At 47.1% G+C, this 17,273-nt stretch overlaps 1 protein-coding gene across 6 annotated transcripts in view; it reads left to right on the plus strand.

Annotated features, from left to right (window-relative positions):
• The window catches only part of LOC147007501 (sperm motility kinase 1-like), a 70,524-nt gene extending 55,197 nt beyond the window's left edge, over window positions 1-15,327 (plus strand). For 3 of the 6 annotated variants that reach the window (XM_085867017.1, XM_085867018.1, XM_085867012.1), the window contains 2 exons: window positions 13,821-13,891; window positions 14,925-15,327. The gene's annotated coding sequence lies outside the window, so the exon portion shown is untranslated. Of the gene's footprint in view, window positions 1-13,820; window positions 13,892-13,984; window positions 14,035-14,610; window positions 14,826-14,924 lie in introns of those variants that run through there. The other 3 variants (XM_085867013.1, XM_085867016.1, XM_085867014.1) reach the window with 3 other exon arrangements.
• The last annotated feature ends 1,946 nt before the right edge of the window (window positions 15,328-17,273 follow it).

A 17,273-nucleotide genomic window follows, 5' to 3' on the forward strand; every position in this document is an offset into this window, starting at 1 on the left:
TTTTTTCGTTAGATTAAAAAAATCATTATATCCCCTCCATTACAATCCACGGTGTTATGATGATATGTTAGGTGGTCATATTTTGGACCATTAGCTGTGTGCTAATCAGCTGTCAGGATTCTAACCTTGCTTGTAACTGTGCATTATTCAAACCTTGCTTTAAAATGTTGCTTTAAATGTTTCAGGCGACCAATGTTCCATGCACCCCACTGTTTTTGGACAGCATCCAGCTGTTCCTGTTTCTTGGAAACTAAGCCCTTATCACCCTTCCTGTTGCTCTGTGGTGGTGTGCCCTTAGTGCGACCTTGGAGAGAACTGTGGAATTGTTCCTTCAGTGTATGCTGCCCACACATTCCTATTCTCAGTGATCACCAAAGCTTTGCCTTTGTTATCAGCAGGTGCTAGTGAAGGAGTGTAGGAAAGTTATTAGTTTGCAAGGCTTGCATATCTGAGAGTTGTGTAGGTGGCTTGGAAACTGTGGTTGCATATCTGAGAATTGACCGATTCAACTTCCCCTAGGGCCCGAGGGAGGGGGGAAAGAAGCCCACTGCCACATTTATTTCTTTTATTTCTTTGTTTCCTTATCCCTTAGCATACACTTTTAGTCCACACCCAGTTTTTCCTTTACACTTTTAGTCCACACCCAGTTTTGCTTTGTGTGATTATATATGTGATTGTTTTGAAGCATATTCTTAATCTGATTCAGGGGAGCCTGACTGAAGGGTCACTGAGTCACATTCCGCATGCGTGTGGTCTTCGGAAATAAAACGTGTAATTCGAGGATCCTCATCTGACTCTGTCATCTTACTCGGCCGAGTGGAGAGTCATAACAATTGGCGACGAGGATGGGATTCGACTGATGCTGGCGGTGTGGACGGTGGGACTCCACTTGGTGTACAGCGATCGCAAGGGATCAGCTAAAGGTACGTGGCGATCGCACGTAGGGCACCTAAAATAGGGAGCCCCAGTTAGGCGAGCGCTGTACACTTGGTGGGTTGCGCCCTGCCGGACGCAGCTCCAGGATCTGCTCGAATCAAGAACTGTAACGGTAAACACATATGAGGTGATTCGAATGCGGTTTGTCTGAAGAGCACAAAGGGTAAGGGCTGTCAGGCAGTGTTTGTAGAGCCGGTAAGGGTCGAGGATAAAGGTATCCGTGTGAAATAAGGAGGAAACAGGTTGGAATCCTGTACCAAGAGAGGGAAGGTTAGAGGCCTTCATTGGGTTTGAGGCTATTAGGCGGCGGGTCGAAAGGGACCTCAGTCCCGGTGTAAAAGGAGAAACGATTTACAGCTATTAGGCGGCTGATTGAAAGGGACCTCAGTCCCGGTGTAAAAGGAGAAACGATTTATAGCTATTAGGCGGTTGATAAGATAAGAACAAAGGAATGGGGAATAAATCTTCAAAGAACGAGAAGATACCAAAAGGAACAACATTGAAAGTTATCAGTGACAAATATGGAATCGATAACGTAAAGGGAATACAGGACTGGGTGAAGTGGACCGCGGGAAGAAAAGATCCCTTTCCGCTGACTGGATCCTTAGATCCAAAGATATTAAACACAGTGAGTAATGCGCTGATAGAGGGCAAAGCAGGCGGCCCGAAACAAAGTGGACCACACTGGAAAGCATTGGCCGCGTGGCTAATGGAGTCGCAAGTCGAGACAGAGCATAGGCGACTCGGACTAGAAGGGACTGTGAACCAACGAAAAATACAAGACGAGGAACGACAAGGGAGACTAAAACAGGCGCTAGACCAGCTAACGGAAGTTAAGACACAGGGAGAGGACAAACAGAGGGAACTCGACCAAGTGTTAGCGCAGCTGACGGAGGTCAAGATACAGAGTGAGGAGAGACAGGAGAAGTTGAAGCAGGCGTTAGCACAGATAGCAGAAATCAACGACGACGTGAACCGAAAGACGACAACCAGACTTGGGACAACAAAAGGAATTTACCCTGTCTTAGAAGGGGGCAGAGTAAAAGGAGGGACCGACATTCACCAGTTCCCCATGATACAAGCAGCAGGGGGAGATTGGGTTTGGAGATCATGGACCCCACAAGACATTAGGGGAGTAAAAGCTGGCATGGAAGAATGTATAAAGAAAAACCCAAGAAGGGCCATTCAGATATTACACGACCAGATAAAAATGCAGGGGGCAACCAGGACAGACATAGGGTTTATCTGCACTGCTGTCTTGCCCAGTGCGGTTTGGAGCCGGCGTGCGGCAGCCTGGAGTGTAAAAATGGAAGGAGAAACAGATACCACCTTAAACCAACATTACCCGGAGGGAGCCGACCGGGAAGCACAGGCACTGTACAGAGGAAGAGTACAAACCCTGATGGAAGAACTTGCGGCGGAGATGGCCCCAAGGGTAATGGATTGGCAGGCAATACAGGATGTCACACAGAATCCCAAGGAATCACCTGGGGAGTACAAGGCACGACTGTATGAGCAGATCGAACTGCACTCAGGATTTATTAACATCGCACAGACGCCCCTCCATTTCCTGAACACTATGTTCGTAGATGGACTGTGTGACGAAGTAAGGCGAGAGGTGAAAGCGGACATGCCAGGGTGGAAAACGGCTGACGTAGATGCCGTGTTTGAAAGGGCAAGACAGGCTTGGCAGACTCTAAGAGAAGAGGAACGGAGGGGAAAGAAAAATACCAAAGCTCTAGTTGCAAGAAATCTTGAATTGAAAAGCCGTAAATACGAAGAGAGGGAAAGCAGGCCTCGCTGGGAAAATCCAGATTGGGAACCCCGGTATGAAGCCGAACGGGACCAGCGGAGACCTTGGAACCGAGAGAAGGAGCCGCAAAAACAGGGAGAATGCTTTAACTGCGGTCAATCCGGGCACTGGTTTCGGGACTGCCCGGCACCGCCTAAACAACGAGGCTGGGGCTCGCGGCCACCACAACAGCAAGAGAGACCAACGGCGCCCCCTAGAGAATATGAGAGGAGAAGGGAGACAGCAGGAAGAAACTATTGACATGAGGACACCGTGGTGGCTCCGCAAAGGGAAACGTGGAACGTAAGGGAATTGACCACGACCTTAAACGTAGAGGGGAGACAAGTAACATTCCTGGTAGATACAGGGGCCACCCGGTCAACACTAAAACAAGGAGAGATAAAGAACTTGCCACTCTCAGGTGAGTCAGTGAGTGTGGTGGGGGTTTCGGGACGGAGAGAGGATATCCCGATTTCGGACAAATTACGAATTGAAGTAGGTCCCCTGCGGGGAGAACATGCATTTTTGGTAGCCAAACACACCCCGATGAATTTGTTAGGAAGAGATTTGTTGTGCAGAATGGGATGTACCATAACATGCAAGCAAGACGGAGTTTTCATAGATGCTCCGCTGGCATTGCAAGAGGAAGTAATGACCCTCATGATGACCGAACTCGGACCGGTAGTCTATTGGTTGCGGGTTGTGTCACAAGAGGGGAGAGATAAACTGACTAGGGATTGGGAAAGTGCGAAAAGATTGCGGGACGTAGAGGAATGGTTGCGTGGCAACGACATTGAATTGAAAGAAGTGGAACTGCCTTTACACTGCACGGTCTATTATGACGAAACAGGGCAGGATTTTGATTACTCGGACAGAGTACATGAAGAGTACGCTACCACTCGCACTTTAATGACAACCACTTTGTGGATCGGGAAAGAGGGAGCGGCAATGGAGGTGGAGCTAACTAACAAGGAACGGGAGCTAATGAAGCACAGAGAAGGACTTACCCCGCACGTCTCAATGGCGGTCGGTAAAGGTCATAGTGCCGAAGAACTGGGAAGAATGTTGACCAGGTTGAGATGTGCCTCGGAACCACCAGGGAGGGATAGTGAAACCCAGAGCACTTTACAGGCCAGTCGACGGGGGGATGGATGGAAGGTATGCTTACCTGATCAGATTTTGTCATGTATGTTAGAAAGGCATGAGATGAACAGCGAAAGGCCACGCCGCCAGACCAACAGGGAAACGAGAACGGAGGAAAGACTACAGGAAGTACCTGTTGAATTATGGACACGACATCCGAATGACGTGGGCAGAGTGCTAGCCGCAACGCCCGTGTCTATCCAGATAAAGGAGGGGGTACCCCTGCCTCGAGTGGCTCAATACCCGTTGCGCAAAGAGGCAATAGAAGGGATCGCTCCGGTGATAGCATCATTACGCGACCAAGGGGTGATAATACCAACTAAGAGCCAGTGTAACACACCAATCCTGCCGGTGGAGAAGCCCGGAGGAAACAAATGGAGGTTCGTACAAGATCTGCGAGCAGTGAATAAGTGTGTGAAAGCGTCCTTTCCCGTGGTGCCACACCCGGTTACGATACTGTCAGGGGTGCCGTCCACTGCGACGCATTTTTCCGTGGTAGACTTGTGCTCAGCGTTCTTTAGCATACCGCTAGCCAAAGAGTCGCAACACTTGTTTGCCTTCAGCTACGACGGACAACAATACACCTGGACTGTACTTCCGCAGGGGTTCTGCGATAGTCCAACGCTCTTCTCGCAGGCTCTGAAGGAGGACCTGGAGGACATAGAGCTCCCGGAAGGATCAGTCATGATACAATATGTGGACGACCTGTTGGTATGCTCGGACAATCAAACGAAATGTGAAACGGACACTGTAGCGCTGTTAACAGCTCTCGCCCAAAAGGGCCACAAAGTCAGCAAAGACAAATTACAGTTTTCGCAGCCAAGGGTGACGTATTTGGGACATATACTGGAACAGGGGCAGAGGAGCCTCGGAGCTGAACGGGTGGAGACAATCCTAGAGCACCCAAAACCCACTACATTGCGACAATTGCGGCGGTTCCTCGGGATGACGGGGTACTGCCGGCAGTGGATCCCTGATTATGCAGTTAGGGCGCGATCACTGTACGACATGGTAAAGGAGGCAGAGGGGGATAAGATCTCCTGGACGAATGGTGCGAACAAAGACTTCGAAACATTGAAACAGGCCTTGTCAAAAGCACCAGCATTGGGGCTACCGAACTATGATCTTCCCTTCACTCTATTCGTCCATGAAAGAGGAGGGTTCGCCCAAGCGGTGCTGACGCAAGAACACGGAGGAAAGAATAGGCCGATTGCGTACTACAGTAGTCATTTGGACCCGGTCGCCGCCGCCTATCCTGGGTGCTTACGGGCAGTAGCAGCAACGCAATACGCAGTAACCGCAACAGCGACGCTGGTTTTGGGTTCTCCGCTGACCGTGAAGGTACCGCATGATGTGGCGGCGCTGATACGGCAAAATAAGACACAACATATATCAGCGGCACGAGCAGTTCAACATGATTTGGTGCTGTTGCAGGCAACTAATATAACGATCGAAAGATGTTCGCCACTGAACCCAGCCTCCCTAATGCCAGCGGGCGATGAGGGAGAGGCACATGTGTGTGAACGAGTGCTGGTGGAAGAGACAAAGGCTAGGCGTGACCTACAGGAAGCCCCGATCGAAAATGCAGAATTGGAACTGTTCGTGGATGGAGCGGCGAGGAAGAACCGATGGGGAAGAACCATCGCTAGCTTTGCAGTATGCACCGCAAGCGCCACCTTGAGGAAACAATTGTTACCAAAGGGATTTTCAGCCCAACAAGCTGAGCTGGAAGCATTGATATGCGGGTGTGAGCTGGGTGCGGGTAAGACATTGAACATATACACAGATTCTAGGTATGCCTGGGGCATCTTACATGACTCTGCTGCCATTTGGGCCTTGCGTGGCTTTAAGACGTCCTCAGGGAAGGTTATCCGACATGGGGACTTGATCAAACGACTGATACGAGCAGCACAAGAGCCGCAACAGATTGCAGTGATTAAATGCAAAGCTCACACAGGAGGGACAGATGAAGTGTCAAAAGGCAATGAAAGAGCAGATTTAGCGGCAAAAGCAGTGCTCGATGAGGAGGAGGCGAACCCACAACCAACGACCGAACTTTACGTGGAGCAAATGGTAGACGGTCCACAAACGCAAGAACAGCTGAAGGACCTGCAGGTCTCCGCAACTATGGAAGAACAGGAATCATGGAGGGTGAAGGAGGGTGCAAAGCAAAACATACATGGAGTATGGGTGGATGAGCGAAATAGACCATTTGTACCCCGGATATTGCTACCATGGCTCGCCCTCACTGCACATGCGCAGGGCCATATGGGAATAAAAGGGGTGGCGGAAATTATTCGTCAAACCTGGAATGCCCCAGGTGTAACAACAGCAGCAACAGAGGTGGTTAGCAATTGTGCGACCTGTGGTAGACATAACAGGAAGTATGCCGCCAAGAAACGGGGAGCACACCCACCCCCATCCGGACCGTTTCAACACCTTCAGATGGATTTTATAAAAATGCCGGCATACAAACATCACCAATATGTGCTGGTAATTGTGGATATGTTTTCTAAGTGGGTAGAGGCCTTTGCCACGACCAATCAGGAAGCTGATACAGTGGCCAAACTACTTTTACAGGAAGTAATTCCGCGATTTGGGATTCCAACACGACTATCCTCGGACCAAGGAGGGTCTTTTACGGCAAAAGTAATGGGAAAAGTAGCCGAAGGCTTGGGTATCAACCAGAAACTGCATTGTCCGTACCACCCCCAGTCAGCAGGGGCAGTAGAAAGAGAGAACCAAACCCTAAAGCAGACGCTTTCCAAACTCTGCGAGGACCAGTCAATGCCCTGGCCAGACGTGCTGCCGATAGCGCTCATGAAAATGCGGGCAACAAATAATGCCAAGGGGGCTCTCGCCCCACGAAATAATAACAGGACGTCCTATACAGTTACCGGTCTCGGCTCCGCCAGATATGGGAGATTGGGATTTGGCATGTATGACTGACGGAATGATGAACTATTGCAGAACACTCACTGCTACCATTAGGGCTTTTCACTCACAGGTACAAGAAGCATTGCCGATACCTGCTGGAGACCCGTTACACGATTTCCAACCTGCTGAACGAGTTTGGGTGAAAGAGTTCCTGCAGAAAGACGCCCTGCAACCCAAGTGGACCGGGCCCTACACTGTACTTTTGACCACGCTCTCGGCCATCAAAGTGAGGGGTAAGAGTGCATGGATACACCACTCACACTGTAAACGAGCACCCAAGGAAGCCGCTGAAACTAGGGAACCGGAGGAGGTAACCCCAGCAGAGGTTCCGGTTGTGTCCGATTCAGTCTTTTACCGGGATAGTGAAGACGACGACGAGGGGGAAGACGTGATATCTCTACAGAGACCCCCTCCACCACCACCAAACCGAGACGGGGCTGGCCCAGCAGGACAGGGAGAGATAGTACAGGGAGACCCACTGCAAGCAGAGCCAGGTGCCCCGCCGGACCCGGGACCTGAAAACGTAGACAACAGGGATCCTGAAAGACCAGCGCTAGAACCAAACGCCCAGCCAGACGTGGAGCCGGAACCTGGACCAGGCACCCTGCCAAACGTGGAACAGGCAGGTTTAGACGACAACAACATTGTAATACAGGAAACAGCGACAGGACCTTTGACGACACAACATGCAACTCCTGGTGCTAGCGCTGCTCCTGTGCGAGGGCGGCCTGTCACTAGGCAGCAAACCGACAGCCTTAGACCCCGAGAACCATACACGCCTCCTACACCTCGACCACGAAAGGGGAAACGGGAGTGAGTTCGCAACTTCTTTACAGCGTAGCAGGAGAGGGGTACCAAGAGAGGTGACAGCAAGCAAATATGCAAATTTTGGGACAACCCATAACAAGGAGTTAGACACAGTAAGAGTCTTTTCAGTTAACCGTACCCAACCTTTTTCGTCAATGATTCCACACCCATTAGACATAAAGGTACCGCTGCTCCGGCCTCAACAACTCATAGAAATACCCTGCATCCTAGCAGATGGGTCTAGTGACCTGGTAGACCGACACAAGGGCCTTACAGCCATCCTATGGTACCATTTACTAGCAGGCCAGGATCACACAGTGGCGAGACAAGTAAAGAAGGGGTCCTCCACCAGACAAGGATATGAATGGGGCCAGCACGCGAGTCTGATAACTAGAATTCCACAAGTACCAGACGACACCCATTTGGCATACTATTGCCGCGTTCTATGGAGCAACCATACAGCACGGAGTAGTTGGATACACTTCACTGTACAAAGAAAGGAGCCACCAACAAGGCCCCCGAATACCTTTGTAGCCCTAACCACAGAGATAGCAAACATTGAGAACCGGAGTGAGTGCTGGGTGTGCCTTAAACCACCATCTGGCCTCGTCACCGGACTTCCTCTTTTCGTACTACCATTAACCATCTTCAATCATGTAACCGGACCAGTAGAAGGGCTCGAAGCTGAGACCTCAGCCCGTGGTTATACACAACGGGTCTATGCAGGGAAGAATCCGAGTGCTAATGTAATGGTGGTACCATCTCCCCTATGGGTAGAAAACACCAGGGGAGCAGTCTGTTTTACAGGACAGGGAGCAAACAGAATGGGAAAGTCAGAATGTGAGATTCAACTTCCACTCCCGAAATCAACTGACCAGGAAGTCATCGCTGTTAACCCGGACACCCAGGTAGAGGAGCAAGTAACATTCACAATAAAAGCAGCCTTACACCATGACAACGGGATGATCCCGCCAAAAGGCATTCACTTGGTTTGCGGGGACAAGGCTTACCCCTACCTACCAAAAGGGTGGGAAGGGAGTTGTTATTTAGCTTCAGTATTTCCGGATAGCAGGATTAAGACCACTTTTTACCCTACCCCTGCACCACCACGGCATCGACGCAGCACATCAGAGACAGGGGATCCAGAGGGATGGGCCGGTGTATCAGAGCGCTTAGGGGTGATCAAAGGCACCTGGTGGGAGAAGGCTCTTGGCTTTTTCATGCCACATGCCGGTACTACTATTAATAGCATTAGGTTAGATGAGCTTTCACAAGTTTTGGAATATTTAGGTAATGTAACCATGGCTTACTATACAGAATTAACAGAGATGTTGGTATCAATGCGCGCTATGGTAATGCAGAACAGAGTAGCTTTAGACATGCTTCTAGCAGAGCAAGGAGGGGTATGCGGGATGATTGAAGGAGAATGTTGCGTCTGGATTCCGGACCCAAAGGACATAACTAATCGTGCGGTGGCCCGAATTAAAAAGGTGGTGGAAGTTCTCACAAGCAATCGAGTGGAACGTGAGGAAGGTTATGCATGGTGGAAGTCGATCTTCCAGGGCTGGGGAGGTTGGTTGTTGCGACTAATAGGGTCAGTACTTTTAATCATTGTGGTGGTAATTTTTGGGGTGTTTCTAATCAAACTTCTCATTACCATTTGTTTGAAGAAGTGCTGCGCAGCGTCACCCCTCACCCAGGCCATTATAATAATTAACAGCGAACTCTCTGTTGAGGACGACTTGGCCAGTAATGGGGAGGGGGACGACCAGGGCCTTCAGGGGGACGTTATACACGTGGACCGAGGCCAAGGTTTACAACCATTCCTCCTTGTTGAAGCAGATAACTAACCCAGGAGAGAGTGCGTGTCGTTTTGCCTTCCAGTGCAAGATGTGACTCCTGCGCTGGACGAGCTTACACCCGTGCCTTGAGTACTACTTTTGCTACTTGCTTATGTATAATTGTTTAAACAATAGTATTACCATTGCTGCTAACATAGAACAGTATTACATGTTAATATGGTGTGGACTTAGCATTGAATTCATACACTGCAGCTTAAACGGGAGGCATGTGGCAGTGGGTAGGACAAAAGGGAGAAGACAATGGTAACAGAAGCTAACCTGAACCACCAGCAGTTGGGGACTTCTCATTTGGAGAATGTTGATGGCTATCCACGGCATTCGTAAATCCCGTTTGGCAGGCGCGGGGGCCTAGGGGTAGCTGCTACAGGAACCAAATAGGGGTCCACTCGGTCGGTGAGTCTCAGGTGTGGCTGGGAATGGTCAAAATATGACCAAGGAGGGAAACTGTTATGATGATATGTTAGGTGGTCATATTTTGGACCATTAGCTGTGTGCTAATCAGCTGTCAGGATTCTAACCTTGCTTGTAACTGTGCATTATTCAAACCTTGCTTTAAAATGTTGCTTTAAATGTTTCAGGCTACCAATGTTCCATGCACCCCACTGTTTTTGGACAGCATCCAGCTGTTCCTGTTTCTTGGAAACTAAGCCCTTATCACCCTTCCATTTGCTCTGTGGTGGTGTGCCCTTAGTGCGACCTTGGAGAGAACTGTGGAATTGTTCCTTCAGTGTATGCTGCCCACACATTCCTATTCTCAGTGATCACCAAAGCTTTGCCTTTGTTATCAGCAGGTGCTAGTGAAGGAGTGTAGGAAAGTTATTAGTTTGCAAGGCTTGCATATCTGAGAGTTGTGTAGGTGGCTTGGAAACTGTGGTTGCATATCTGAGAATTGACCGATTCAACTTCCCCTAGGGCCCGAGGGAGGGGGGAAAGAAGCCCACTGCCACATTTATTTCTTTTATTTCTTTGTTTCCTTATCCCTCAGCATACACTTTTAGTCCACACCCAGTTTTTCCTTTACACTTTTAGTCCACACCCAGTTTTGCTTTGTGTGATTATATATGTGATTGTTTTGAAGCATATTCTTAATGTGATTCAGGGGAGCCTGACTGAAGGGTCACTGAGTCACATTCCGCATGCGTGTGGTCTTCGGAAATAAAACGTGTAATTCGAGGATCCTCATCTGACTCTGTCATCTTACTCGGCCGAGTGGAGAGTCATAACACACGGTACCATAGTGCTTGCAGCCCTTGGTTCGCTGGCCACAGCGTACCATTGTCCATCTGTCTCCGGAGGCTCGTTTTTTCCGAGGCAGAATCTACACGTCCGCATTTCCTTTTCGGCTTTCCCAAACGTTCCAATTCAATCTTAGCTGTACCACCGTCCACCTTCCTGAAATACGTGTGGATGGGCAGGCTTTCCCAGCCTAGCCGAAATCCCGCCCAGAAAGGGCGGACCCCATGAAGGCACTGTCCAATCAGGGAAGATGGTGACGTCAGCTTCGCCAAGGCCCTTCCTCGCCCAGGGGGATCTATAAGTTACGACACCATCCTTGTAGTAGAGTGAGAAAGTCCTTGGGTTCGTTGGCTGGTTGCAAAGAATGGAAGGTCGTAAGTTGAGTGGTTGAGTTCTTTGGAGTTCTGGAGTTCTGTGGTGGAATCTTGAGTTCAGAGGTTGAGTTGGTCCCTTGGTTGAAGAAGAAAGGTCGTGATCACGGAGTGCCTGCCCACGTCTCGCCTCGGCGGCCCATCTGTTGTGCTGGTCCGAGTACACCCGACCTTGACCGGGGTCACTCGGGTCCTGTCTGCTGCCCCGTTCTACCTTGGACTCCGCGCTCTCCACCCGGGCTCCTTCGCAGACACGGTCTGCACACGTGCGGCTTTGGGCCAAATTGCACGACCTTTGTCGGGTGCCGCACCACGGAGCACCCCTTCCCTCGGAACGTTCAGGTTCCAAAAGAACTGCGACCTCAGCTCCCTCCCTCCCTGACTGCAAAAGTCCTTTGCCTTTCAACTGGGTTTATTTTGTCCGAGTGTGTGCCTGAATGTGTGGCGCCTGTCCATTAAGTAAACATACCCATCAGAGATGGGGAATCCCCCGCCATTGAAAAAGCTCATACATATTTCAGATTATGAGGCAGGTGAATTGGAAACAAGACAACATTTGGTCATCATGTCTTTCGAGTTATACAGCAAAAAGTTTAAAAAAAAAATTAGAGCCAAAATCACAATACTGTCATTTTTTACAACATGGCTGCCTGGCGGCCATATTGGATGTCCGAGCGGGCCGAAACCATGTTGGAAAAAGTTCCCCAGGGGTGAGGAACGCAGTAACCAAAAGGAATTGAAATCAGATAAGTAGTTTTCCATTTATTACAAAAAACATTTTTTTCAAGATGGCCGCCCCGGTCGGCCATCTTGGATCCGGCCGCGCCCAAAATCAATCGCGTTCTTCCTTTTCAAGTGGTACATGTGTGAACCAAATTTAAAATGGATATGGCAAACAGTTTATGAGTTATGGCACTCACAGCTATAAATGTTGACGCCCAGCCAGCCGGACGGACGGACGGACGGACGGACGACCCGGGTGACAACAATATCCCCCTTCCGCCACGCAGCGGGGGATAAATATCCTTCTTCTGCCACGCAGCGGGGGATAAAAACTGTAAAAGTTATTTGATCATTGTAAATCTTCCCTCGATTATTCTCGCGACAAGTCTGCTTTGTGACCTCTTTTGTAAGTTGCTGTAAAATTGTCACACTGCATCTCTCTTCTGTCACCTGCAGAACACACCATGAACCTGTTCCTGAACCACATGATTTTCCTCGCCTAATTTTAAATAAATTATTGCAGAAATGTTCCCAGTTGGTTTTTGTCATTTCCTTCATTGGTCCAGCATGGTTCGGATCTGAGTTTAGCCGGGTCTTTATCCCTGATAATCTTTTCATTCCAGCCGGTATGTCCTTGGCAGTTCTGTTCCGCTGCATCCGATCTGGAGTTGGTAGTTGGTACTCTACCGTAATTGGTAGAGTGATCCGGTTCGGGCAAGGCGAACCGAGGGCGTGGTTCCCCGGTCGTCGAAACCGTGTGGTAAATTAGGTAAACTGATTACACCTGGCAGGAAGACCCTACGCGACGCGGTTGAGGTATTAGTGTCCACGGTCGGTTACGCGACCCGCCGCATCACGGAATTATCCATGAGCGACGGCCGACAATTCCAGGAGTCTGGTGGGAGATGACTAAACTTCCCCCACCTCGTGGTCGTTCTCGCCACTGGACCCCGGCCCGCAACAATATTGGTTCACGAGTCAGTAAGTGAACACTATATTCGTTATTGGTGTGTGTCTGTCTTTCTGTCTGTCTGTCTGTCCCGAGCATTGCTCCATGGGTTTTGATCCAATCCTGATAAAATTTTGGTGGGAGGTTTATATCATGATGTAGTTGTGTTTTCCTGAGAATGGGCGTGGTGCGCCCATTTTCGGCGTAGCTACGCCCAAAAAAACGTGTTTTTAGGGGGTAGCCGATTTCAATTTACATCTTCTCTCAGGGGGTTTGTCGAATCTGGCAGGGATTTCGGTATTTAGTTAGCCCAATGGCACCTGCATAGCCCCACGGAGCTTGATTTTTCATTTTCGTCCCAAGGTCAAGGTCACAAGGTCACAAACTTAGAAAATGGCAAAAAAATCAATAAATTGGGCATCGAGCTCCTCGGGGTTTCAACTGTTTCGAATGAAAGTTGGTGTGCAAGTCGTGCTCTTCGAGTACTACAACTTTCATCATTTACTTTTTTCCCAATTCCCGCCAGTTTGCCGGTGGCGTCCCCTCGAAGGTAAAAAAAAATAAAAAAGGTGAACTACGTTTCGGATTTCGCAATTCTTGGTCGATTTCGATGAAACTCGAGTGGTAGGTTCATGTCATAATCTATACCACCTACAATAACAGCCGTTGTTATGGATACCACCATTGCCAAGCAATGGCCAAAAAACTAGTCTTGAAAAAAGGCAGACTGCATTTAGGATTTCGCAATTCTTGTTTGATTATGATGAAACTCGAGTGGTAGGTTCGCACCATGACCTCTACCACACACCATGACAACCATTGTCGAGCAATGGCCGAAAAAAGTGCTATAGGTAAAAATTTAAAAGTTGTCTGAATCGAACTGTATTTTTGGTATTGTTCAGCTAACTGACTACTGACATAATATATTATGCACTCATTTGTATCTTATTTCAATGTTGGCGTCTTTCGACCTTTGAATTTGAAATCTACATTGTACTTGTGTTCCTCGGAGTTATTTGTTCTCTTTATCGTTGCAGATTTATTTGTTCTCTTTATCGTTGCAGATTTACCAGATTTTATCGCTCAACATGGAACGTGTATATCGTAGAAGTCTTTGACTGGTCTACACACTCGGGTAACATGTTATGTTGACGCCTCCACTTCAATGGCTTAAGCATCAAACTGATATCATTCTGATCATTTCATGAATTGATAAATCATTTTTCAGGTCGCGCTGTCCTCTATTGACATGACCGTGTCCTCGACTATGGATTGATGGTATGAGGAATACAATGTGATGTCAGAGAAAGACAATTATGATTCATATTTGAAAGAAAATGGAATAGAGTCTGGTGTTGGCGCATTGGTTAGGGCAGTGGCTTGGGATCCAAAAGGTTCTGAGTTCAAACCCCGTTGGGCCACTGAATTAATACACCAGGGGGTTGACTCAGCCTGTCATCCTTCCGAGGTCGGCGAAATGAGTACCAGTATACTGGGCCGGTGTATACCCCTGCTAAAACAGGTGCACCATATCCCTGTGTCGTAAGAGGCGACCAGAGTTGCGTCAGGAAGGGCATCCGGTGTAAAACATGTGCCAAATCACGATGCGGATCATACGGATGATCCGCTGTGGCAACCCCTAACGGGAGCAGCCGAAAGAATAAGAAGAAGATTTGAAAGAAAATGGAATTATACTAATAATGTATAACATTCTAATTCTATTCTAATTCTAATGCATGACTTCTTTTGAGTTGAATGACGTCTTGGTTAACTACTGAACATATTCTGTTGTTGTTAATTATTTGTGCTTAGCGTTAGAAATTGCAACTGTAAAGAAAGTGTGAAATTCTCCAGGTTGATAATCACTGCGATTCAAACTGAAACCAGTCGATTTCTGCCCGAAATGATCTGGATACTAAGACAACTTTCAACTGACTTTCTGCCAAACAACACATTACTGGTTAACAGTTGCGGTGGCGACACTTGCAAAAGTACCAGACATTGTTGAACATAAATGAGTGCTGATTGTGTCTTATCTTGCAGTTATGTCAATATAACTTATTACTTGCTCCCCGACTCCCCTTATCCGTGACTCGCCAAAACCTACCACCACTTGCTATTTAATCGTGAAATTATTAATAACACTTCCTCATTTCTTCTACTTTCAGATATACAAAAACGAGCTGAAGATACAACATACAAACGTGTATAAATAAACTCTACTCATCATTTAGAACTACATAACCACCATCTATTGTCTGTTGTAACTTCGATCGAATTGTTACTATGATCGTATTTATATCCACATCGTATTTCACTATTTTTCTCAGGATGAAATGTGCCTATCTTATCTGATGATGAACTGTGTTGATTACCCAACAATCAAACTCTATAATCAATAAGTCATCGTCAGACGAACTTTCATTATTATTACCTTCTTCAATTCGTAAGTCGTCACAATAACGCAGATGAACTTTCATTACTTGTGATTTATACAAATTTGCTTGTGCTTCAAAGTGAATTTAGCAAGGATATTATTAAAACTGTCCACTTAACGTGTAAACACATAAAGTTCGTTCTGTCAGAAAATGGATGCAGGTACTTTACTGCGACAAACATCACTTCAGATCATATCGACATACAACGGTCCTGATTTGGGAAGACGACTGAACGAATATTCAATCATCGGTGGTGGTTCCTGGTTGTGAAACCTCAGTTATTTTACACAACACATTAACAAATAAATCAGTCGAGGGCTGGTGACTGCCTCAGATCAGTAACACTACTAAGTCACTCAATATACCAGTTATCAAGTTACCAGATTTAGAGTTGAATTGAATTTGATTGATAAACTTCTACCAAATTGAATTTCAACAGAGGAGCACTTCACGTTCATTCGTTGTTGTCGTTGGAAGATGAAAACGGTAACAAAGATCCACGATTCGATGGTTCTGAGGAGTCAAATAAAAAAGGTTGTTAATTCATTGATGTGCTTATGAGTGGTCAATTACCAGATTCATCCGAAACTCTCCACGAAAAGGTAAAATTCTATCAGACACATGACCATACATTCACATGCAAAAAAGGCAACAAGAAAACATCCATTATGAAAAGCCCAACGAAGGACATGGTAAATATGACCATGAACGATCTGGTCCTAAACTAGTTGTCGAAGCTTGTCGATTCAAATTTCCCAAATTCCCCATGAGGAAAACTATGATTGTGTGAACGCCAGAAGCAAGTGGAAATCAGTTGAACAAAATGAAATCCGATTGTCAGAAAATAAGAAAATATCTAATACGACAATGCCACGTTGAAAAGCGAGATCAAGAAACCGCTGAACGAAACACTTCGTTCGAACTTACATTTGACCAATTCCTAGAAGCAGTTGGTCTCAGTGAAGAAGACTATTACCGTGCTATTGGTACGTCTGTTGGGACTAAAGGCGGTGGATCTGAAGTATTTTTCAAACGAGAGTGTAAAGATATATTTACCAACAATTATAACTCACACATTCTTGGTATCCATCACGCTAATATGGACATGTCTTTTATCCTAGATGAGTATGCATGTGTGGCTTATATACTTGGCTATCTTACAAAGGGTGAAAGTGGTCTCAGCAGATTCTTGAAACAAATTGACGAAGAGGCGAAAAAGTATGGCATGGCCCCTCATGAAAAATTGAAGGCACAAGGAAGAGCTCGAGACAACGGTGGAGAATTCTCGAGACCAGAAGGTTTATATAGAATGTTCGGTCATCCGATGTGTTTTAATACACGCACAAACAAATTCATCAATGTGAATGAACCTAAAAACTGGAATGGTCTCCTAAGACCGAACATTGCTGACATGGAAGATGAAGATATCCCGTTCTTCAATAGTATTTACGATTACTATGTAAACCGTCCGGACTGTTTGAACAAACTGACATTCGCAGAATTCGCTCGGGATTATGACCACGTCCACGGATCAAAATCAGATAAAGTCGTCGAAGAATTGGAAACTATACCAGATGACAGGCAATCCGGTCATATCAGCCCAACCATGTGGTTGAAGGACAAAAACGAGGACGGATACGAAAACGACGTAGGCAGTGTGTCGTTCGATATCGTATTGATCGATTTGGAGAGACTGAAAGGATGAGAGGTTTACGATTATTGTTTACCCCATTTCGCAACGAGACCCTGGAAATTCACGCTCACCCAAACAAATCCATCGAAGAACTTTTCAAGGACAAAGAAGTCCATATTGACAATATTCGCAGCAAGTTCGAGAAAAATAGAGATGTCCTTGAACGTATTCAGAAACATATGGATGATTTTGAAAACAATGATAATTGCGATGGTGAAAATGACGACAAATCAGATTTAGATTTGCCATCTTCAAAAGATGAGACAACATCAAAAGATGATCTACATCATTTCTTACAACTATCCAAAAAGAAAATCTCTGGCAACGAAGAAATAAATGTCCCAGAGAGACAACTGGTGTGTGCGATGATTCGTAAATTAAATCCA

Source organism: Eptatretus burgeri, unplaced genomic scaffold (genome assembly GCF_056783735.1).
Source record: "Eptatretus burgeri isolate ZD-2024b unplaced genomic scaffold, Ebu_testis_v1 Ebu_testis_scaffold_131, whole genome shotgun sequence".
NCBI classification, from domain to species: domain Eukaryota; kingdom Metazoa; phylum Chordata; class Myxini; order Myxiniformes; family Myxinidae; genus Eptatretus; species Eptatretus burgeri.